Source organism: Alosa alosa, chromosome 8 (genome assembly GCF_017589495.1).
Source record: "Alosa alosa isolate M-15738 ecotype Scorff River chromosome 8, AALO_Geno_1.1, whole genome shotgun sequence".
Lineage (NCBI taxonomy): Eukaryota > Metazoa > Chordata > Actinopteri > Clupeiformes > Clupeidae > Alosa > Alosa alosa.
Window position 1 is genome coordinate 21,715,185 of NC_063196.1, and position 25,279 is coordinate 21,740,463.

The following is a 25,279-nucleotide window of genomic DNA, read 5'->3' on the forward strand; positions in this document are numbered from 1 at the left end:
GCTCGGGGCTCCTCGGTGCAGCCGACGCGGGACATCGCTAATGTTACCTGACAGTGCCTCGAGCTACTGGGTTGCTCGAGGTTCCTCAGGTTAGCCATCGCAGCGAAGCGGGAAGTTGAGCTGACTGGGAGTGTGACACTTTGGAATGAAAGTGTCACGGACTGAGTGAGTAATTTGCCTCTACACGACGTCTTGAAGAATTTAAACAGCCCTCTTTTTTGCCCTCTTTATAGACCGGTATTTGTTACTGTATATTGAGTGACCGGTCACACCAGTGTTGATTTAAATCAGTTTGTAAAGGTTATTTGCACTGTAGTTAAACTGTACCCATGCTTGCTTGGGATCAATTTCAGCATTCGAGTAAACTTGATTTGAGAATTAAGATATTTAGAAAGTCATTACCTGGTTTTACTAGCTGTATCCACACTGATAAGTAATATACAGTACCTTTTGAATCCTTTTCTCATACATTTTGAAAACATCCTTTGCATGTCACGTCACGTTTTGTTTGCACCACAAGCAAAATAGTCTAGTGGACGGCAAGGTACAAACTGTCGAGTTACATTACCCCTAGCAGCTAGCACTATGAGCTACGATAAACGTAGGATACAAACTGTCGAGTTACATTACCCCTAGCACTATGAGCTACGATAAACGTAGGATACTGTAGCTAATAAGTATGGCAGCTAAGGCAGGGTTGCCAACTTTGGGTGTTTGGCTGGAGTGAGATTTTGTGAAGTCATACAGTGGGCATTACTTTGAAATGGCCACTTCAGTCGCGCATTACCACGCTGCGTGAAACTTTAGTACCACTTTCAGCCACTGTGCGTCGTTCTGCCACTGTACATTGCTCTGTCAGTAGCCTGCCTGCCGCCCCTTCTGAAAAAGCAGGAGGCTACCTTTAAACATAATTGTTGAGAGAGGAATTCCAGCCTACGAATTCAATAACCAAATAAATCATGCAGAATTAAAAATTACCTCGGCTACCTGGGTATGGCATAAGGCTTGGCTACACAGTGGTAACAAAACTTGAAATCTGCTTTTGATAGCCTACTGGTGCCGCTCCACAAAACGAAAAAATATCTTAATTTGCTGTCTACGTTAGTAGGCTAATCTATATTTTCAATAAGCAATCACTGCATGCCTATGGAAACAATAAGTAAATATATTAGAGATATCAAGAGTAACACAGGACGTACTTGTACTTTGTAACCCCCAACACTGGCCTAGACTCATTATTTCATTGTAGAGATATGTGCAGGACAGAGCACGCATTCACTCCTTGCACCGCTCTCCCTCAAACAGGTTGGCTTCAGCCCGCACCTCCCCTACGCAAATCAAAACAGTGTCTTCAAGAACTGTTCATGCAGACTACAACTGGCGCAGTGTAGCCTACACAACTTTGTTCAAAATTGATGCATTCAAGTTAACTTTGCAAAGTTAGTGTTATAGCCTACTTATCACAACGTTGTCAATCGCAAACGCTAATTTATTCTAACGTCTCTCTATGGAACTTACTGCTTAATTTGCGGAGGACGAAGAGAAAGCACCTTTTTGATAATTCAGCCAGTGGAGAAGTAACTGTTCAGAACTAATATGTAGCCTAGGGCAGGGGTTCCCAAACTTTTCCACGACAAGGCCCCCCAAATACCACTAGGTTCTGGCCAAGGACCCCCCTTGATGTGTTATTAAACCCATCGAGAACACTACGGCAAATGTAAAAATACATTAAGCTAATCCTAATAATTATTATGACCGCCGCTAGCGAAGCGGTCATTTAGGTATTGTCAAAGTCCCCCGTCATCTACTTCCTGAATTTTTGGTCAACGATACCCGGGACACCGAACCACCGGGACATGCAATTTGGTGGGTATGTAGCCCCACTACACTTTTACGGAAAAAAATCGTTTTGCTTTAATCGCCCCTATCTTCAGTTAAGATGTTCAGAACTGCACCAAATTTTATTTGTATGATTGACCTGGCATTCTCTGGGGGTATGCCAAGTTTCGTAGAATTTCATCCATGGGGGGGTCTTAAAAAAAAAATAGATTATGTGTACATTTAATGACTGTACACTCATTGGCCTGTAGATGGCGGTGCATACATATACACATGCACACACACACAGGCACCCACATACTATCGGTATTAGAACGGCCGATACATAATTACAAATTCAGTAGGATTAAAAGAAAGCTAAAATATATATATTCATCATCATCATCATGGCTGCATTTCCAGTATTGGCGATAAGTAGTCGTTTGTCCACTAGATGGCGCTTCGTTGCAGTGAGACGTAATTTTGTTGGAAGTTAAACGTGGGTTGGAATAACAATGGACGCTTCCTACAAGGACTATAGTTTACCGCAGAGAACGTCTAATAAGGATAGGATGATGTTCACATGAAATGTAATTCCCATTTCTTCTTCAAGCCGAAATAAATCTGAGGATGTTTATCGGACATGCTTGGTTTTTACTGCAGGTACGTTAATCTTATAATATCAATAAGGACCTAGGTAATGTTACCGTTAGCGTTGGTTGAGTGATTGAGGCCAATTTGATTGATTGCATTTGTAGAAAACTATAAATGCGGTTATACCAAGCAAATTGATAGCAGCACTGTAATTGTATCTTTCGACTGTCATTTGTTGCATGTGCTACAAAAATCATTCTGTGCAATGGAAGATATACCAACGTTACACCGGTCTGATACAGTTTTGCCTATACATGCGTGAGACTGAGACGCCTGTTTATTTTGTTTTAAGTGCGTGAGGGTGTGAGAGGGGAATCGATGTGCTTTGATTCCAGCTTGGTAGTTGTAGTCTGTGAAATTAAAAAGCACGTGTGTGTGAAGTATCCAAACAATGACACCTTCATTTCATTATGGCTGCTTTAGCAACACACTTTAAGCTACTGTGTAGTGGGTCCCATTTAGAAGTGGCTACTTCATTCGCGCTTTCCTTGACTCATGGAGCTGCGTGAATTTCATTACAACTTTTCGCCACGATATGGAAGTTTAAGTCCGCTTGATACTGTAAGGCGTAAGCCATTGGTTTCCAAAGGAGATTTTATTTGTGTCGCCAGCATAGCCTATTGACAATTTATGTTGTAAATAGGCCTACCTTATAAGCCTACCTGTAGCTTAGGGAAGCTAACAGCTTTCTATTCGGATCTAGTGTGTTAGTTACAGTTGTCATAACTCCCTGATGCATTTTTGCATTTAGAATAGCCAGAGCGTGAACAATATCGGGTGCCTATGGACTAGGCTTGGTGAACCCAGCCTGATCTGCCCGCCATTTTTTTTTTTTGATTTCTTAAAAGATTGAGGTTGGTCTGGTGAAAGCCAGACTAGCCATGGACCTCAGTTACACAATGCAAGGGAACATCAATCAGCCTATATTTGCACGAACAATAACGGACAACAGCTCTTCAACTTTGGCCCGTTAAAATGGTATGAACAGTCTAGCTTAACGATTTCATCAAGGCCCATTTGGACATGTCAGTTATTTGCACCACTAGATGTAAAACAGCATTTCATTTCAGACTACTGTTACTTAATTTGTGTATTAACAATAACGTTTCAGACTACTGTTACAGACTACTGTTACTTAATTTAAATTTAAACATTGACAATAAAGTATTACATGAACTAAAGATGACTAAAATCTTATGTAGAAGAAGAAACATTCACAAAAAATCCATCCATCCAAAAATGACCTTTGTTTTTGATAGCTGTTGAAAACGGCACGGAACTGACAGAGATGTTTTTGTTTATAAATAAATAAATAACATTATGCTGATACCTTTTGCTTTTCCCAAATACAATGTAGCCTACAGGTGTAAGTGACCTTTCATCAATCCAGTTGCAATGGATGAACTGTGATGAACTGCCCTACTTGTGATTGTTTAGAGATGTTAAAGGTTTTATAACAATGCTACATCTTCTTTGGCTATTCTACAATCTATTCACCTTTTCAGCACCAGTAGGCTACTCTCTGTGCAGTCGCACACACACACTCAGGCATGCCAAACAAGCATACACAAAAGTTTCAAGACTGGGGGATGGAGTAAAATATGGAGACAAATTGAAGTGTGATTTATTTTCGTGGAACGGATGTACAGGACTGAGTGGCGGTCATATTTTGTACCGCTATGCGCTACATCTAGTTTTAGCCACAAACACTTCGCGATGGAGCATACAGTGTGTAAAAATTGTATTTGGGGCTTTCTGCTATATGAGAGTTATCACTCTACCATTATCTCCACTCATTATCATGGAAAATATAATGTTCAGATATGCAACACATTATTATAATGGCATTGTATAACAACCCTAATAGTAATAAGTATATTTTAAAAAATTTCAAATGTATTTATTTGTTGCTTTTATTTTTCTTTCAAACTTGCTGAGGCCCCTCGCGGCCCCCACTTTGAGAACCACTGGCCTAGGGTAGGCTTCTGCAGAAAACAATGTTGTTGGCGATTTAATACTATCTAGCGACGTTTTTAACAGGCTACACAATAGAGGCTTAGACAACTATGACCCACGGTTTGGTTTCGTAAATTAATTTGCCCTACTTCTTGACTGCAATGTAGTCAATTGACTGCTTGACAGGTTATTTTTATTTTTCTGTACAATAAACAAATACATCTGGTTTATGCCGCAGAAATACACACTTGGCCAGCCTATAGAACGGGCACATTTTGGAGAGAATAGAGAATGTACGCATGCAAGAATCTGTAGGCTATTTGTGGCGGGTTACCAGCAAACAATGTTTAATGCATTAACTCAAGAACAGAAAGGATGCAGCAGGCAGCAAATGTAGAAAAGTCATTTCCAGTCAAGCTCAAAGCTATGAAGGCATATCTGGCAAGTTGTTATTTTATGAAGACGTTTATGGTTGCACTATAGGTCAAGTTTGCAAGGAGGAGACATAATGCGTGAGCATGTCACACTATCCAGGGACGCGCTCACACAGCTGTGGTAGCGGGGGCAGGAGGATTAGGCTACTGTTAGCGCAGGCTTTACAATTCTTCAACAGAAGCCTTATTAAATAAAGGCCTGCCTTGCCCAAAATAAAGGCCTGTGGTTTGCGCAGCCTACAGTAAGTAAAAAGACCTAGCCTAAATTAATCAAGAGTAAGGCAAAACAAATAGCTTAGTAGCCTAATGAAACATACGGATTGATGCAGTATCTTTGTAACATTATTAAGTTAATCTGTCACTATGCAAATGAAACAGCATGGGGGACGAATGAAACATAGCCTACAGCTTAAATTATGTAAACCTCCCACAACTTCAATATTTGACAACAAATCATGAATGGCATAGGCGCCGGTGGGTGCTCCGTCGCTCGAGCACCCACGGAAAATATCGAGCACCCACATGTGCCAGCTTACAGTCCCGGCTAAATTTACATTAATTTAAAATCAAACATCGCAGTTGATGTTAAATTCAGCATCTCTCATAATGTGATTGGCTATGTTGCTGTCAATCCCCTACTCCATATCCTAACCACCAATGAGAGCGTCTCTCATATGAAAATTCCTGACACTTCCCACCTGAAGTAAACTTGTGACCATCAAAAATTGTTTATCGCCTGTAACTCTGATAACAGGACGTAAAAGGAAGGCATTTGGCTGAGCAGCGGAGGTTCATATGCTCTTCCAAATGTCCAAATGAATTTTCCAAATGATGTCTGTCTATCATCGTTGCACTCGGAGGAAACCGGAATGTTTCATTCGTCCTGCGTTTCTTTTACGTCTGCAAACGGGATTCACTCGCAGTTAACCAAATATTTTTTATTAGGGCAGTGCAGGCATATTTCTGGCTATTAAATTATTTCTAAACCAGTCTGCTAAAGTCTGTAGTGAAGTCTGTTTAGGGTTTTCCAGGCTCCATTTCTTTTTACGAGACACCCTGCTCACAAGAGCCATCTGCCGGTTGTTTGGGTTGTTGCAGCGTCACTGGAGAAATACAAATTAAAGTCGTGTGATCCCGTGCCAATTTGAAGTAATGCTCACTGTAGTTCCATGCATGTCATTATTTATGCTGTTCCTTTGCAATTAAATTCAGGTTTAGAAAGGTTTAGAATGACTAAACATAAACTCCCCTGTAGTAAAATTGAACAAGAAATATGAATGATAAGTTATTTTTGCTAATTGAGGGGCAGCCGTGGCCTACTGGTTAACGCTTCAAACTAACCGGAGGGTTGCCGATTCGAACCCCAACCAGTAGGAACGGCTGAAGTGCCCTTGAGTAAGGCACCTAACCACTCACTGCTCCCCGAGCGCCACTGTAGCAGGCAGCTCACTGTGTCGGGATTAGTGTGTTCTTCACCTCACTGTGTGTTCACTGTGTGCTGAGTGTGTTTCACTAATTCATGGAATGGGATAAATGCAGAGACCAAATTTCCCACACGGGATCAAAAGAGTATATATACTTATATATACTATTGGTGGTATTGGTGACAAACCAAGATACTTTGCACATGACATTTTGCAGATCATAAAAGAAAAAATATCCACCTGCTGGGGTGTTTTTTTAACATCTGCAAACAGTAAAGGACTGACATAGGTTAAGTTCTTGTGAGCACACTAACAGCAGAGACCAGTGTTGTGCCCGGGGAGCGACCTATATGTGGCCACAATACTCTCTGTTCTCTCTGATTAATTTCCTATTTTGCCTTTGAAAACACATTGGATTAGATCAATGTTTCATTTGAGTATACAGCTACACGTAATAACTGTTGAAGAGAACAAAAAAGAACTCTGAACATCTTTTGGAAACTAGTGTACTACTAGCCAGCTACTTGCTAGCCAGCTACTAGCCAGTTCAAGTTTTGTATAGATTTCTAAAAATGAACAGTAAAACCTCTACACTGGTAGAGATTTGAACAAACAATATGAGTAAGTTTTGTATAGATTTCTAAAAACGAACAGCAAAACCTCCACACTGGTATAGATTTGAACAAACAAATAATAAATATCAGTTCAAGTTTTGTATAGATTTCTTAAAATGAACAATAACTGATTGGAAGAACTAATAATTTGAACTGATTGAAACTGATCCTTTGAACGGATTGAAAGAGCGGCTGATTTTTCACAATTTGAAAGTGCTCCTAGACGACCTAGGCTGGTAGTGGTGGATGCCTGAGATGGAGGGCAGCATTCTGTAAAAGAATAAAAAAAAAACTATATTTAGAGAAGAAATTCAAACAAAATGGAACATTTTGGAAAATGTCTACATTTATAGTTATTAACAGTGTAATTTAACGTGCATAAATAACTTTTTTATGATCAATAGTAATTATTAAATTGTGTGAAACAGGGAAAATGCCTTTCAACATGCGCATATTAAAATGAATGTAATGTACCAGAACGCATACTAGATATCCTACTATAATAAGCAAACAACATCTCACCAGTGTTTGTACAAAAGCTCTGTATGGTACGTCTCAAAGCAGTCAGTGGGGCACAGTGCAGGGTGGTCTGGACAGGTCTTGCAGTAGAAAGGTGTCTGCTTCCTCCCTCTTTGCAAGTACCCCTGGCTTCAGCTTGCAGATTGGAGCTGGGCTCAATGTGGGGCGGAGCGCAACGTTGAGCTCAGCCCAAAATCAGCTCGTCATTCCCCTCTGTGTTCGTCTATGCGTCTGTGTGACGCAGCCATAAAAAAGTGCGGTACAGTTGTAACAGTATAGCGTCATGAATGTAACAGTTCTAAAATCATGAATCCTGCTGGCTTAAAGAAAGAGCTTCTGTTTTCATATAATATCAACAAAAAAGTCAAAATGTATGACTGTTAAAGCTAATTTATTGCATTATTATATATTTATTATTATATTTATTGCCATTGCAGACCATATGTCACAGTGTTATGATAGCTCATCTTTATGCTTATTTTGGTCCACTTGATAAAACATTTGGTCCAACAGTGATATTTCAAGTTGCTCTGTTAACTTTAATTGGGTGTGATCGCGGCACAAAAATCTAAATCCATATCTCGCAATCAGAAGTGTTGCGTGAAAAAATCAGTTAATTTTGCCATAGAGATGGGTTACAACTGACCCGCACAGGTCATGTTTTTATTTTCATTTAATTGCATTTGCTATGACTATATAGGCCTACATGGCACTCATTAACTTGAAACAGAGGGACTGAAGATATAAAAAAGTGTGATTGAAGTCCACACGCTCAAATTTCACGAAGCAAACTTAAACAAACAGTTGCAGTTTTAAAAAAAAATCGCGATGCTTGAATTTGCACCTTTTTATCTCTGGTCGTATTAAGTAGACCATTCATGTTTGGATGGGTGTAAGAATTGAGAATAAAACATTGTTACATTTGTACCGCTGTTACAATTGTAGGCTACCAGTTCTCCCCTACGCATAGGCTACCCTGCCCAGTAGGCCCTACTGTTAGCCTAACAAGCATCTAACATCCGTGTTTTTTTTTCTTGAAGTTGAGAAAATGCTTTTATAGATTTATAAGATTTATTCTTAGAGATTATGTTGAGAAATATAACTTGTAGGAAACCAGGTAGGCCCTACGGACATGGTCAGCGTGAGAAGATGGTCTGAGGGTGGGCTGAGCTCAACGTTGCGCTCCGCCCCACATTGAGCCCAGCCCCGATCTGCAAGCTGCAAGGTGAAATTGAAAACATTTCAAGCCATGCATGGTGAATTAAGACACATTTATTGTTTATGTGGAAGGGTATTAAAATTCATAGTTTTGCCATTTCGTCAAATTACAACATATCAAAAAAAGCTTCACAATTTAAAATCAGAAGCATATTGGCATCATGTATACCAACTTTCACATGAATCGGATCAACCGTCTAGGAGGAGTACGTTAAAATTGATCATGTCCACAATGCACAAAATCCCAATTACCTCACTTCCTGTGGGCGTGGCTAATGGCATGTTAATACAAAAGTTGATTGTTTTTGGGAGTTACACACACCCACCAAATTTGGTGTGTGTATCTAAAACTATATGCCAACCACAAGTCACAGTGACATAAGGGGGCGCTATGGAGTTCCTGGGCCAAGCCCAGTGCCAAGGCTTTTCCCCTGTGTATTCATGGTACCTCTTGACGTGTGTGCCAAATCTCATGCGTTTTCACCGATGGGAAGAACCTCTTTTGGCATCACAATTCATCACATTTTAGTCTGCACAAAATCCCAAATACCTCACTTCCAGTTGGGCATGGCTAATGCATTGTACATACGAAAGTTGTTCATCTTGGGGAGATACACACACCTAGGGCTCTGAACCGGTTCAAGGAACGAAAACCGAAAACGAACGGAATTTTACGAGGAGCGGAAACGGAAACAAAATGGTCTTCAACTGTTTCGGAACAGAAACGTTATTCTGAAATCCACAAAACCGGTTAATAACGTTTTTTTTTTTTTCGTTCTCTATATATTTTATAAAAGCATTCACAAAAGCATATCCTATGTCAGGGAGACTATTTCCGGTTCAGCGAAAAACAAGCCCGCGCATCTACACTGTTAATGTGAGCTAACAAGCCCCTATGTAGCCAACTACTTAATGTTAGCTGGTGTGGTTGTTACGAATGCTGCAATTAATTATGGCTTTTCAAGTTGTTTAGATGGGACGGAAGCAGGAAAACCCGATGAGAAAACATTTCTCATTTAATGCGGCGTCCAACAAATCTACCTGCCAAGTGCGGGATAGAAATCATTGGTAATCACGGCGGCAACCTGCAGAGACACATTCAAAGACGACATCCAGAGGTGTTCGAGAAGTCACTACAAGACCACCAAAATCAAAACAAGAGGCCAGCTGAGGATGGGCAAAGTACTTTGGACTCGGTCATAGTGAAAAAGCCCAAACAGGTCCAAGTGGCATTAACACCTGAAACCCTCAAAGAGGCATGCGTAGAGCTAGTCACGGTTAACGGGAGACCCTTTTCATTGATGGAAGATTCGGGATTTCGAAAAATAATCGACCCAATACAGAACGCTATGGGAAAAAATGTTACAATCAATTCATCTAACATTCGGGATATGGTGTCAGGGATTGCTCAGGGCTTAAAGGGAAAAAGCTCATGACTGAACTGAGAGCGGAGACTTCTGATGCTGAAAATAGATTCTGCAACATGTAGAGACCGGTCTGTGCTGGGTATTAACGTGCAGTACTCTGACGGAAAGGGGGTTGTGTTGCGAACCTTGGCAGTAAGGGATCTGACAGAACGGCACACGTCTGAGTACATCTCCTCTGTGGTGATGGACGTCTTGCGTCAACATAACATTAGCTTGCAACAGGTGTATTCAGTCACTTCTGATAATGGGGCGAATATGCTCAAAGCCGTGAGCTTACTGTCAGATATCCAAGAGGGAGCTGTGAGCAACGAAGATGCAACCTGCGAGGAGACGGAGGAGATTGGGGAGGATGTTGAAAAGGTTGGGGAGGATGCGGGAAACCAGGAGGAGCTAATCCTTCCACTCGATTCTGCGTGGCCCGGTCATGTGTTGCGTAGTGTAAGATGTGCTGCACATACTCTACAATTGGCCGTTGACGATTCATTAAAACAAGCGTCCAACATCATAGCAAAGGCAAAGCAACGTGTAGCAAAACGATTACGCTCGCAGAATGTGGTGTGTGTTCTAAGAGAATGGGGCACAAGAGAGCAAATGTGGATTGTGCAACTCGCTGGCACTCCACTCATGATATGCTCCACGGCTGCTCGAGCTTAGGAGCTTTTGTGAAGACATAGCCCCAACCATCCCCGAGCTACATCTAAGTGAATCTGAATGGGAATATGTCTCCAACACAGTAGATGCACTGAAACCCGCGAAAATAGCCACAAAATGTCTCCAATCTGATCAGCTAACTGCTGGTGAGTTCTACGGCATATGGCTCAAATGTTCCCTGGACACAGAAAAATTAGCAAGCCCCTTTGCGAGAAAGGTAGCCCAGTGCCTCAAAGCACGCCAGAGCACATTATTTGACAATGACCGTCTAAGGCGCACCGAAGATCTGTTTCAGTACTGGGCTAGGTATTCTGTATCCAACCCCGATCTGTACAAGCTCGCTATGAGTGTCCTCCCTCTCCCTGTCACGCAAGTCAGTGTCGAACGGGCATTTTTGAGTTTGAAATTTATTCTTTCCCCGTTAAGATCATCATTGAACGAAAAGGTGCTTGAGGACATTCTGCTGGTACGTCTGAATAAACAGTATGGACTGTAGCAGCCAGTCACCCCCTCCAAAGCTAGACCTGAGCACTGTTCTACTGTTGGAGCACTCTCACTTTTGCCTTATCTAGGCCTATTTTTATTTATTTTTTGTTATTATTGTAGGCCTATTCTGACAGCCTAATTATTTTATTTTATTATTATTGACGGCCAGGCTAGCCTAATATTTTCTACCACTGATTTTTGTGAACTTGTTTTTTCAAAAGAAGTGCAGATTGCGCATAGAGTGTGTCACTGTGGTAATTTTATTTCTGTAGCCTAATGTTGCCGTAGGCCTAAGCCCTATTTTGAAAACGAATGTCTGACTGTCTAACTTTTAAGTATATATACTTTTTTGATCCCGTGAGGGAAATTTAGTCTCTGCATTTAACCCAATCGGTGAATTAGTGAAACACAAACAGCACACAGTGAACACACAGTGAGGTGAAGCACACACTAATCCCAGCGCAGTGAGCTGCCTGCTTCAACGGCGGCGCTCGGGGAGCAGTGAGGGGTTAGGTGCCTTGCTCAAGGGCACTTCAGCCGCGGCCCACTGGTCGGGGCTCGAACCGGCAACCCTCCGGTTACAAGTCCAGAGTGCTAACCAGTGGGCCACGGCTTGCCTTATATCTGCCTATTTTTTGTTATTAAGCCAATGCAGATAGAAAAATTTTATTTCATCATTATTGACAGCCAAGTAGCCTAATTGTAATCTCTTTAACTGATGTTTGTGAACTTGCTTTTAGAAGCGCATTGCGCTCACAGTTTGTCACTGTTGTGCTTTAAATGTGACGAAACAACGCAGAGCGCACTTCAGATACCAAAGTGTTCTACTCGTTTGATTGTAGGCGAACAGCCTAATAATTTGATTTCTGCAGTTTAAAAAAAAAAAAAAACGAATAAATGGACCTTTGGTCCAAATGTGTATATTTTGTCTTGCTGTTGTAATGTAACCTATCCGTCTGCCACTTCGGATCTTAGGCCAGCTCGTAGCGTAGGCTACTGAAACTGATTTGGAAATTGTTTGTAGCCTATGCGTAATAGCCTATTTTGCCTGTCCACGCCTTGTCGTTTTAAAGGGGTGATAGAATGATGATATAGGGTATTTTGTGCTGGTCCTTAAGGTCTCTGAATAGGGTGTGTAACATTGGTTGGGCTGAAAATGGCATATGTGCTGTTCTATGCGCCCTAATGCAAGCCTGGTTAAAAGCCCTAGAATGAAACGAGAGGTTTTCTTCCTTTTATGGTATGCTCATGAATATTTAGATGACCTGCGTGCTGATTGGTTGGTTAACAACGAGCAAAGCTCTAGAGCAAAGACGCAGACATGGCCGACAGCACTCACTGAAACAGCCAAGGTGGAAATGCTATGGAGACATAGGTGTTGAACAGCATATTTGAGCCTGAATCAGAGGAAGAATCTGAAATAGACGAGCAACCAGTCGCCCATAGATTGGAAATGACTACTTCAGAGTGGTAAGTTTTGTCATTTACTTGAGTTTGCCACACGTAGCCCAGTTAGCTAGCTGTAATACTCGCACGTTAGTGTCGTAGACTAAGCTAAACATTGTATTAGGTTCGTTTTTAGCATTGTAAGCAACAGAAGTTATTAATTTGCACACAAACAAATGTTTTACAACTTGTACTCTTGTGCAATTTTTGTCAAGATGTCCAGTTAGAAGCTAGCTGAAAAGTTCGTAGCCAGTCGTGGGCAGTTCAGGCTATGCTGTAGTGAAAGGAGTGCTGCTTGCAAGGAAAGTACTCGTTTTAGTCAGTAAGTATATTCTCCTGCTGAAAAGGTCATCTGATTAGGAGTTACATACATTATTGTAGTGGTAATATATGATCTTACAACAGGACGTCCAGTTAGCTGGGCAGGAGCTCTGTGCAGTTCGTAGGCTGAAGTGAAACGAGTAGCCTACTGCTCGCGTCAATGAAAATATGTTTGTGTCAGTAGGTCTGATGTACTCGTGTAACTACTATCCTGCTGATTAAGTCATCTGATTATTGAGATTTTTACCTTCTTTCCATGTAGTAATGTATGATCTTACAACGGGACGTCCAGTTAACTGGGCAGGAGCTCTGTGCAGTTTGTAGCCTATGGCTGAAGTGAAACGAGGTCAACGAAAATATTACTAGGCCAATTTGTGTCAATTCAAAAACACTTATCTTTTTATTTACATAGTACAATGGAGTAGAGTACAATAATCAAAAATCCTATAAACATCACTGTTTAAAATACAGTAGGTACAGTCAGTAGGTCTAATGTAATCTTGTAACTATCCTGCTAACATCTGATTGAGATTATTACCTTCTTTCCATGTAGCCTAATATGTGATCTTACAACTCTGGTAACTAAAACTGGAGACATTTGCTACTTTGTGCTACCTGCTCATTCAAAATTACGAAATAACAGCAGGGAAATTATGTTTGTTTTTACAGGTTATTAAAAGAATGACCCAGGTTCCTGAGGAGCTGACCTGAATGACCATCATGGCCTCGATCCGTTGTGCCTCTATATTCTTTGCAAAATGCAATGAATATTTACAGAGCTGACCATGGCCGTTTGAGAATCAGAGGAATGGAAAGGTGAGGACAATCTGATACAAGTGTTAGTAGTTACAGTATATAAATAAAATATTTACCAATACACATTCATTATTGGTTCAGCATATTGCAAAAACACAGTTTGATCAACACCACAAAATGATAAACTTTATTTTTTTTTTTCAACAATCGTCCAGTGATACTCTGATGTAAAATATTATAAAATAAATAGTAAAAAAAAAATTGCTTTTCCACCCTGTTCTCGTTGCAGGCAATGAAGTGACTTGGCCTACAGGTCTTTTGTGAGCAGGAGCTGGGGTTTCCTTAGAAGAAGCGTCCGTGTCATGATCCCCTCGTGTGTGGTGCTACGCATATGGAGGGAGCTTCCGGATACTTCAGGGCAGTACGTTGGATTCAGACCCCTTTTCGACTGAACGCATGTTCAGCAACAGCATCCTCCATGGAAGGTCTGTCAAGCTGAGCACACAAGTCCTGGGGCACAGGAATCCGCTGGACGGCATCCCAATAAGGAAGAGGGTCTTTGATCTCGAAGAGGACAAGAAAGAGGACTTATATTGGATAATGTAATACAGTGCATTGTAGGCTGTATACTGTACAATAAACAAATTGTATGGCCCTGAACATTGTGCTTTGTTTACAGTACTGATGATGATTTCGACACCAGTAGCATCAGGTCTAAGACAGCCTGTTGTGTGTGAATCGATAAGTTCTTTTTAGTGCCTATACTGTTGCACATTTTGATTTGTTGTTTGTAATAAAAATATATATTTTATTAAACTTACAAATTGTTTGTCAAGTCTGTACATAGTTTCTCCTTGGCTGTCTTCCGTTGTGGGGCATTCTCATTGAAGTGCATGGCTGCAAGATAAAACCTAAACCAAACAACAGAAATGTTGTAACAAGTGAAAGTCACTTTTGCATGCACACACCAAGCTGTTAACTCACAGCAAAAGCATTTGCTAATATTCTAAGCCCCGCAAGATGCCACACTTGGAGCATGGCATGGCATGCTGCGTTTGTCATGTTGCCGTTCTTGTAATGTTATAAAATAAGAACGTGCAAATAAATCCATTGTATCTAGACAACACGGTTTTCAACATATCGACTAGATATCATTTGAATTGATAACGTGAAGTTGTTTCCACTTCTGACGTCAAAAACGTATGTGTTATATGGGTATGGGTTATATTACAGTTAGCAAGCGAACTATCGTGTTACTCAGCTTCAGTTAGCATGCATAGTAAAATGTAGGTTAACATGACAACACAGGTTTTATCCAAATGACACACAGGAAAATTAAATAGCCTTGCCAATGAACTAAATCACACATTCTACTTGCTAGATACACGTTAGCATGGCTAATAACCGCTTAGCGACAAAATAATACTTACAGCATGCGGTTGTGATGATGACCTTACGGTCGGAACAGCCCCTCGTTTCAGTAACAGCAGCTTAGCAAATCCTGCTTAACTGTCCAAGGTTTTGAAAACTGACTTCGGTGAAATGTGTTGCAAATTAATAACGGAGTGTCAGACTTTGCAGGGATCTTCTGGTAGAAAAACATTATCCATGCCCCTCGAACTTTTGAATCCTTGGGAAGACTATGGAAAGTCTCAGCTTTCTTTGTAGCCTAAGTTTCAGCCTGGAACACTGCATTTACGACCGTGGCTCATTTTCGATGTCCTTGAAGAACTGTCTGCTTTATAATTCCTGTGGAAGTAAACGAGCAGGCAGCTAACTAGTGTTTGTCTCATCTTCGCTCTCCATTCACGTTCCTGGGCTCAGAGCACCAGTGGGCTGGTCTGTATGTAAATTTTGTGGCGTGACAAATGTACAGGCCAGAGCCAAATAAGGTACCACCTGCGAGTTTGCGTAAACTCGCAGCTTCGTTTGGATTCGCCCGTTTTATGGCGGGAGTTTAGAATTGTGAGATTTGCATAGGAAGGAGGTGTCGGTGGGGTTTTGAAGTTCTCTGTATCTCCATTTCACCCACTGAACTATCGCTATTCATCTATGACAAAGTAAACTCGGTCGGGATTTGAAATGTTTGCGCAATTATAGCCTATTCTATGTAGAAGAGTTAAACGGGACATTTGAGATAGGCCTTGTCAGCAACAGACAGGTTCGGTTATAAACAGGGTTGGAATTATAGCGCAAGCCTTTGAAGATCTCCATATGGATAAAACTACAACCAGGTAAGGAGTTTAGCACGTATCCAGAAATATTTTTGAGAAGAAATTATTTATAGGCATAGGTTAGGCCTACAGTAAGTCTGTAGGCTATGGGATGGATAGCCCATCTGAATGTTTTTGGATACCGCCTGTGATTTATTATTTTTGGGCATAGCTACGGTATAGGCTAAATCAAGGGGAAATAATGAGTACGTCTATTCTAAGGTAAAGTCCACAAAATTAGACTTGATAGGCCCGCCAAACACTGCCGGAACTTTAAGAACGAACGATATTTTGCGTTCCGAACCGGTTCAGGACCGATATGTTGGTGGCGGAACGCATGCAAGAACGAAAACGTTAAACATAGGCCTACCTGAACCGTTCGGAATGGAACGTTTGAAAAATAATTTCGTTTTCAAGCCCTGCACACACCTACCAAATTTGATACGTCTAGCTGAAAGTATGTGCCAACCACTGCCTCAATCACCTTAGGGGGCGCTACTGAGTCCCTGGGCCACACCCGCTCTTGTACCTAACTGCTTTGCGTGACACCTGATGTGTGTGCCAAATTTCAAGACTTTTCACCCATCTTAACCACCTCAAAAAAGGAAAATACTCTGAGACAAAGTTAAAATAATAATAATAATAATAATAATAATCCTTACAAAAACAATAGGGCCTTGCGCCCTTCGGTGCTCGGGCCCTAATAAGACATAATATATTTCATACCTTGTGTTGCAGCATGTAGCCTAGCTGTCTAGCTAGGTTTACAATGCAATCCAATGTCCTAAAATACTAGCATTTCGCCTGTCAGCTAGCTAAAAAGATTGAGTGCTTAAACTGACATAGTGGTCTATTTAGTGGTGTATGTGCTCTGACTAAGTTTGTGTGGCATATAAACCACAATTTGTGTTGATACAAGTGCCAATGTTCGTGTAGAAACATTTTAATCACATACAAATTTTCATGTTACAGCTCAGGTAGTGTCCACCATCTTGGTCAGACTTTTTTGTAACTCCCGCCTCCAAACACAAAGACGCGGACCTGATTGGTTCTTGAATGGTCCTCATTTAAATAAAGTTAAACATTGGCCAACTTTGTTTCGCCTGCCTCGGCGATTCGCTTTCATTTCGCCCAACCAGGGCGAATTTCGTCTCCATTCAACCTCAATGAGAGCGACGCGAAATTTCGGTGTATGGAAACACACCGTTAGACGCACGGGGACTAACTGTGTGCTGATTGGCCTGGGAGGTGGAGTGAGCTCAATTTGCCTCCGTCTCAGTAGCCCCTTCACCACAAGTTCGCGGAAACCAGCGGATTGCATTGTATTGCCACTTTCTTTGTGCAAGATGTAGGCATTCACAAGTGCGACCTCTCGTATGTGATGGAACAACCGATGGTACCACTTCATTGCACGGTGTTGGTAGCTGTAATAGGAGCATAGCTGGTCTCCGCGATCTACCCCTCCCATGAAGCGGTTGTAGTCCTCCACGCTTTTGGCTTGCACAAAGTTCTGTAGCCATCGGACCCTTTGCTACGCACTCGTTTAGTGAAAACGAGATTATCGTGCAGGACGGTGACAGTACCAGCATCTCGAAAAGAGGCAGTTAAAAGTGGACGTTTTTCAAAAAACACAGGGGGATCTGAAGGCCGCAGTTTCAGACCATGGAGTTGAGGGGGCATGCCTTTCCTGTTCACACGAACAGTTCCACACGCGCCGGTGTTTTGCCGGTGGAGCTCTTGGAAAAGAGCGGGTGAGGTGTAGTAGCTGGAAGTATAGAGAGTGTGTCCCTTTCCCAAAAGCTTGGCTTCGCTTAGCAAGCTTACAACTGAGCTATGGCCAATACCCAGACAGCGGTCGTAGTTGAAGGGCCCTCCAGTATATACGTGCCACAGATATGTATAATTACTTGTCGAGTCTGACAGGACAAAATTCTTCAGACTAAACCGGTTTTAGGGGTGTAAATCGGAGCCTTCATGACGATTCGATACGATATCGATTTCTTAAGCCAACGATTAGATTATTTTCGATACTTCAGAATTCTCCACGATACGATTCGAAACGATTTAATACTCAATATTTTTACATGATATCTATTAAGTTTCAAATAAATCAACAAAAAATAAATAATTTGCCTTTATTTGAGAATACAAAATTATATTCACATGATGTAAATATTACACTATAGCTTGTGCTCAATGTACTGCAAATAGAACAGTTACTGCTACAGTTAAAAAGTAAAATAAAGTGCAATTAGATAAATTGTAATTAGAACAAAATAAAATAATAACATCTAATGCTATACTGTGCAGGTCTAGTATGGCCAATTAGCCTATTCACTGTAGCCTGTGTTCTTCCTCGACAGTCGTCACTAATACCATAGCGTCTTTTCTGGCGGCAAAATTTTATTTGGCACGTACTGACAGAAAAAAACCCTTCCACGAAATTAAACCATGGACTCGTCAATGGAGAGGTGTTCGTGGGGGTAGTACTCGCTCTGAAAACTCTTCAGGACTAGATCCATGAGTGGGCGGATTTTAAAAAGTGGATCATAACTGGCTGACCTCTCTCCAACCTCAGAGAGTTGTCATTGAAGGGGATGCAGGAGGACAAGAGCTGAAAGCGGTTGCGTGTCATTACACAAGTGAAATTTGGTGTCAAGCCCAGTGAACTTTGGGTGCTCCAGTAATCAGAGATTTGAGGCTTTCTAGTCAGACCCATGCTGATCTGAATGGCCAAAAACTCCTCCATCTCAGAACGATCAGTGGGTTTATAATCACGGAAACGAGAGTGACTCGCTAGCTCGGTGGAAGCTAACGCCTCAGCATAGCGGTTTGTCTCAGCCACTATGAGATCAATGGCACAATCTTTTAAAAAAAAGGTATGGATCACCACAATCCCAAACTCTCTGCGGACCAGGTCGTGGGTTGGTCTGTATAAAAGGGATCCTCCCATCAGATCGCTTCCTCTCACCCTCAGTGGCCACCGTTTTGCCTGTGACATCTAGCCACTCCCGCGGGGCGTCTCCCTCACCACAGCCAGTGAAGTCGCCGGCCTCTGTGAAGTCGCCGGCCGCTCCTCCTTTGTCTCCCTCCTCGTCCTCCCCTGGACCACACACGACCCCCTCCAAGTCCTCCTTCAAAAAAATCAAAAGATCAAAAAAATCTTGCCAACTGCAGCTTTAATGATAACTAGTCGTGGAAATTCTGTTTTTTTGTCAGGGAAAAGTCATGGAATTTTGACTGAATTTCTTGTACATCTTTACATACCCACACTGAGATTTAGTCAACACTGGATTCATTACCATTGAGATTGACCTTTAAGGCGGTTCAATCTCTTGATTTAGTAGGTTTTTCTGCACAGATCTGTAATCTTATCCATTTAAATTGTATCCTAATACTTTAATCATATACTATAGACTACAATTTTATCACATATGAGTATGAGCTTGATGAATTGACACTGACTACTTTTGTGGTGTTGTAATTTGATTGTGTTTTTATAATGCTGTCTTTTTATGTATACTGACTCCGTCTCCACTCACTGGTTAGCGAAGTATAAGGGCTAAGCTACACCAGACGTGTAACTGAAGCGTTCCGTTCGCGTTGCGTCTGCTGCAACAATTAGCTTCCATTATAATCAATGGAAGTAGCTACACCAGACGTGACAGCAGCGCGTACGTTAAAAAAAAATAGACCATTCATTTAAAATAGATTTTACGCGTCGCGAACGGAACGCATCAGTTACGCGCCTGGTGTAGCTCATACCTAACCTTTGGGGTGCTTAACCTACGCTGGTTAAACAGGAGGCTTAACAGGTGAGAACCATACCCTAGGACCCAGATTACACTAACACATCTTCTGAGGCAAAAGAGGGCTACACTCAAACAGAAAATGTCACATTTACCCATACAATAGTTTAAGAAAGAACATACAGCAATCTGAAAGGAGAGATGTTTTTGAAAGTGCAAGACTTAGGTGTGCAGCACCATCTGGTGGACATATGGCTTTATGATTCAATTTTAAGATCTGGGGCCTGTACTACGAAGGGAGCTTAACCTACCCAGATCCACAAACCTGGTTATCTTAAGTGGTGTTAATCGGTACTACGACGCTGATTAAGACGTTGATTTGTTGAACCAGGGTTAACCTAATTGGAGTTTGTGCGTGTTCACATAAAAGGGGCGGGTTGCAGAGCAAATCACCACTTTCAATCATGACGCGATCACCTTATTTTACGGATGAGGAATGCACAATTATTATGACAAGTTACGAGGAATTAAAACCCACTTTACGACAAAAATCAAACACGTCGGCAGCAAACAAAGCAAGGCAAGGCTGTTGGCATTGTAGTGCAGATCGGGTAGCCTAAATGCCTAAAAGTAATTTTATTTCCACATGTTCCTCAAATATGTGTTACGGAGGATTAATAGCTTGCGGAATGTCTGAAATGAGTTGAAATAATTAAATTGCCTATTTTGAGTTCATAAAAAAGGCCTACAGATGCAACACAATTCAGAAGTGAGCATATAGATTAATAAGGATAATTTAATGTTTAAGTAGCCCCCATTGACTGATTTAGTGTATGCCTAATCCTGTGAACATTTCAGATGCAACACCAGTGCAAAACGCACATGGCAGCAGGTGAAAATGAAACACAAAAACATTATTCAGAATGGTAGGTTTATATAGTTATAGCTTGCATTAGTATTTCTTAATTATGTTAATTTGTTGTATGCTTATAGCCTTCACTTGGCCTCTGTTTTACAGCTAACAAGAAAAAGGTGTCTTTGAACATTACTGTAGGAGGAAAGGCACCAGAGTGTTTTACAGTAGGCCTAGCAGAAGAGTTGGCCATCGCAAATAATAAACTTAGTGGAAGGCCTATTATGGGGGGGGGTTGAGGGAGGCATTCTGTCGGATCCTGGTGCTGTGGAAATGTGCAGCCTTTATGTGCAGGGCAATATGATATTCAAGTTTTATGTTAAAATAGTGATGTTAATTTATTACTGTACTGTATGTCCGATTTATTTTCGGACATACAGTATTCTTGCTCAGATGTTCAGCATCACCGATGGAATAATTGTCCACTGGCAAAATAGCCTATCTCAACGAAAGGCACATTATCTGCTCTATCGTAAGGGCATTGCTACGGGTGATTTGCGGCGGGTGACTTTAGAGACGTCTGCCTTGATCAGCTGGCAATGATAACGATCCCTCGGCTGAGAATCTATATTATTCATAAAGAATATCGTCCGGTAATGTCAGCGGTCTCTAAAAACCCTCGCCCTGCGAAGAGAGCCCCTCACAATTTGCGCTCCAATGTCGTATGGATCATCCAGGTACGCAGACAAGTTGTTAGTGGAGAGGTGGTACTTATAAAGGGTGTGGTTAAACGGAAGACCAAGAACGGTTAACCAAGAACATAACCTGCTCGGAGCAGGTTTGAGATGCAGCGTAAATTGCCATAGCAGCATACCTCGGTTAAAGCCTGTCCACTTTTCATAGTACGGGCTAATTGGGAAGTTACGCCACACGTGATTAAGTTACTCTCAAAGTTACCCAGATAAGCCACTAACCGCGCTTTGTTTTTGTTTGTTTGTTTTTGTCGGCCAGGCAGCTCAGAGGCAAGGAGCCAGCCGAATGTCCTGACCCACATTCTGGATTTCTTGGATAACTGAAGGATTCAAAAAGGCTTTCTGTTAAAACAACAGGTATTAGTTTACATTTTCCACAACTTCTTGTGACAGTTCATCAGCGATCTCAAGTCCAGTACATTCTTCAGAGAGATCATGTTACTGTTTTGTGTGGTTGCAATCTCACCTCTCTTTAATGCTTCTCGTCTTTTTCCTCTCCTGCTCTACCATGCTGTCACCTGCTGCTAAGGACTCAGAGGACCACATGCTGGTAGCCTGTGGACTTTGCATCCAGACATCAAGTGCTCTGCCAAAGAGCGAGGAGCTTGACTGTCATTAGGTTGCTGCAATACTTTTCCTTCAGCTACATATTTACTGTCTGCAGCAGACAGACTGGACTTCTAATTGGCTAATATTGCCCAACTTCTGCCTGACACCAAAATATGTCCAACATCTGTGTAGATTACATACACCATAAAATTCTATACCTATCCTGGGTTATACTGGCGTAGTAGTATGTAGTATGACATATGGTTTTGATGATCTGAATGTTCTTTCACTTGTGTGGAATGTTTTGAAACACTCTCTATGTCTAGGTCCTCTTGTTCTCTCTTGCATTGGATGGGAGACAGAGGGACAACTGGGTTGCAGAATGCTCTCTGAAGGGCTGGGTTCAAAGGAGGGAGCTTGGGTGGCAGAGGAGGGAGTTTTGATGGCAAAGCCTGTGTCGCAGCATTCTGTATTTTTGATAGAAAATTAGCATCCTGTAATTGACAACGCTACAAGGGTGATGGCCTGATGACAGGTGCTAGGGTGTTCTTTTCCTCCTAGACACTTCAGAGCACCTGCAACAGGAGGCTGGACTACTGTAAGCTCCTCTGACGTAGAAGGGGAACTCTGACGTGAGAAATAGTCTTCTCCTGGGGAGCCTCTCTCACAGATCTAAATGTTACTATGCATACAGACAGACAGGGGGAGAATGAATAATTTCAAGTAGAGCTCCAAAGTGTAGAAATGTGTAATACCTATCCATCCACTATCATATCCATAACATATGAGTACTTGTGCTATCTTCAGAAATTATACATTGATTAAGAACTTCAGACACTAATATTTTGACAAGATAGATTTCAGTAACTCACAATGTTCTCGCGTCCTCCATTTTCTGCTGTATTCCAGAGCTGAGCGACTCTGGCCACTGCGTCTCTGCTCTGCTGCCTGGTGATTGTGTCCAAGTGTAAAACTTGCTTCCTCCACGTTGCCCACTCCAAGCTGTCCTCTTCTTCCTCTTCTTCACCCACTCCTCAAGCTCCACCATTCTCATGCGGTCCAGGGAATGTATTACCCTGGGTAGCTGAGCAATAGCGTCTTTGAGCATTAAACACTCTCCTTCTTCCCTTTTTTGATGGGAGAGATGTTTTTTTCCCTTGTTTCCCCATTTCTCCACTTCCGTGACCCGCGTCTCTCTACCCTCCAGCAGGACTGCTAACTTCCTCTCTCTTGTTGTGCTCTTTAAGCTCCACCATTCTCATGTGGTCAAGGAAATGCATCACCCTGGGTAGCTGAGCAATGTCTAGTCCTCTTTGGCACTGCAGCAGTTCAGTTTTCTGATGAACTGAAAAAACCTACAAACAAAAGAAAATGTTTCACAGAGTTATTGCAATTTCTATTACAGCATCAATAACTTTAGTGTAACTGTTGCTTCCTCCATGTTTTACACTCCAAATAGTCCTCTTCCTCTCTCTTGTGCTCCTAAAGCTCCACCATTCTCATGTGGTCAAGGGAATGTATCACCCTGGGTAGCTGAGCAATAGCCTCGTTGAGCATTGCAGCAGCACACTCTTCTTCCTCTCCAACTTGGCTCACCTCTCCTCATTTGTCAAACCACATGCAAGAAATGTGGGTGTTATTTTTGATTCTGGGCTTTGTCTTGATATACAGATCTCATCTGTTGTCAAGAGTAGCTTTTATCAGTGAGAACCATCACCAAGCTTAAACCCTTTCTGTCATATCACAACCTGGAACAAGTCATTCATGCCTTCATAACATCATGGCTTGATTACTGCAATTCCCTTTACCTAGGTCTCCCCAATCACTGTTGTCACACCTTCAGATGGTCCAAAACGCAGTGGCAAGGCTGCTAACTGGTACCAAAAAACTGGAGCATATTACCCCAGTCTTAGCCTCCCTTCATTGGCTCCCAGTCCATTTCAGGATCCAATTTAATGGTTTTTAAAGTACAAAATGGTCTGGCCCCAATCTACATCTCTGACCTCATACACCCCCATTCAGCCCCCAGGTCTCTTAGATCTGGCAACAAAGACCTTCTCTACATCCCCCGCTCTCTGCTAATGCAAAAAGGTGACAGAGCCTTCGCCGTCGCTGCTCCACGCTTGTGGAATCAGCTGCCACCTGATATAAGAACTGCCCTCTCCATCACTGCTTTTAAATCCAGGCTCAAAACCCACCTATACTCTAGCCTTTTCTGCCCTCTAACGTGCTATGCTTGCTTTCTGTGTCCTGCTGTTCCTTGTTTAATGTGTAGATGTATTTTATTTTATTTATTTTATTTTTGTTTCTAGTTTGAAAACAGCACTTTATTAAGCTGTGTATAAATGTGCTATAAAAATACATTTGACTTACTTCATTGTCGTCCAAAACCGGGTGAAATCAGCGGATAGGTCAAGCCTAAATAATTTAAAACACAAAAACCGCCATCATGTAGGCTACACGTCTCGTCACATATCATCACTAATATATAGCCTACACGGCCTCGGCCTGCAGCTACACACCACCGAACTCATCTTCACCTGTAGGCCTATCTAGTTGTAACCTGAAAACTTGTCATGTGTAATATTGTATTGTAACATTGTATGCTGTTTCCCATGTAACTCCATTGACCACAATGCAATATTCCCACTGTTCTAATCAAATTTTGTATATGTTTGACCAATGAGATTTATTTGTTTGATTTGCTTTGATTTGAATTGTATAGCAGGTTATTAGATACAGGTACATTAGGGGAACATTTCTTGGTTATGGGAACGTTGCTTGAAAATTGTGAATGTTGTCCTATGGTTTGCCAGTAAAGTTTTTCTGACGGAAATACTACGTTTTTTTGGTTGTGTTGGTTTGCAGAACGTTTTTCTAACATTTTCTAACCTGGGGCAACCTTTAGAGAACGATACTATTTGGTTGCAGTATGGTTCCCCTAACCATGTAAAAAAAAACTTGGGGTAACCATCAGAGAATGTTACCATTTGGTTGTAGTAACATTCCCTTAACTATTGAAATTAAACAACCTAGGGGCAACCTTTAAAGAACATTATATTTGGTTGCAGTAATGTTCCCCTTACCATGTGGATAAAAAAAAACTGAAGACAATGTTACATTTAGGTTGTCAAAACGGTATTGAACGTTAAAATAACCATCACAGTAGGCTATGAAATCTGTTTTTTTTTTTAATGAATAATAAACATACAAACTCGGGTATCACTTTTTTTTTTTTTTTTTTCATTTATTAGATGAGTCTTTGAATGAAAAATGCATTTATGTATTATGAGCTGTATGCAGGCACTTATATTTCATTCCTCGGTTGCATTCAGTACCCCCACCTGCTGCTTGCAGACAGACCCTCCACCTGCTGCAGCTAACACCACAAATACAATACAATTCTGTGGGAAACACTGGGTGCCAAAGATCAAACAAA

General features: G+C 41.5%; 2 long non-coding RNA genes across 3 annotated transcripts; both read left to right on the forward strand.

Moving 5' to 3' along the window:
* Positions 1-53: 53 nt before the first annotated feature.
* Positions 54-25,003, forward strand: LOC125299574. The gene is made up of 3 exons (XR_007194402.1): positions 54-165; positions 21,551-21,648; positions 21,821-25,003. It is a non-coding gene; the product is annotated as an uncharacterized LOC125299574 (long non-coding RNA).
* Positions 12,255-14,481, forward strand: LOC125299572. Of its 2 annotated transcripts, none has more exons than XR_007194400.1 (3): positions 12,255-12,671; positions 13,638-13,784; positions 14,014-14,481. It is a non-coding gene; the product is annotated as an uncharacterized LOC125299572 (long non-coding RNA). The 2 variants fall into 2 exon arrangements; XR_007194399.1 differs by having other exon boundaries at positions 12,639-12,671; positions 12,863-13,784.
* Positions 25,004-25,279: the final 276 nt, after the last annotated feature.